This window comes from Megalopta genalis, unplaced genomic scaffold, assembly GCF_051020955.1.
Source record: "Megalopta genalis isolate 19385.01 unplaced genomic scaffold, iyMegGena1_principal scaffold0033, whole genome shotgun sequence".
NCBI lineage: Eukaryota > Metazoa > Arthropoda > Insecta > Hymenoptera > Halictidae > Megalopta > Megalopta genalis.
Genome location: NW_027476102.1, coordinates 1766874 through 1767500, shown reverse-complemented (window position 1 = coordinate 1767500; position 627 = coordinate 1766874).

The following is a 627-nucleotide window of genomic DNA, read 5'->3' as shown; positions in this document are numbered from 1 at the left end:
CTTGGCCTCCCGCGGGACGGTGATGCGTAATATAGACCTCTTGTTAGGTCCATTAGCCTCTCCCGTCCCAGTCGCACAGGTACCTCCTCGTGGTTCCCGACGGTAACGTGATGTATTGTTTGGACCTGTCCATTCAGTGCATTGCGGCTAAATTCTGTGCGACACGACGTGCTGCCTAGCAGTAATGAGCCGCTGTAAGGGTGCAGCCCACCCAAATGGCCTGCCTTCGCGCTAATGTGGCGGCGGCTCTAGTCACTTTGAGGGAGGCATGTTATGGGTCATGGGGTTGCCACCCCCATGGCTCTATTGTCGTAGGCCCGAAGAATCACAAAAAAGATTATGGGTCAAGTGACCCATTGTCGGCGGGCCCTCGGGCCACTCGGATCGCCGACCCTACGACAGCGGCCACAGTGAGTCGGAGTGTCTGTCCGACGACCTCCAGAAATAAACCCAACCAGTCCAGTAACGACGCACAACATCTTGCGTCACGGGGGGCACTACATCCATGTCCCCATTGTTCGCGATCCTTTCCCACTTCCATCGGGTTGGGGGTCCATGTGAGGAGAGCTCATCCAGACGAGGCCAACCAACGAGTGCAGGTGGCGGTAAAGAAGGTTAGGTGGACTC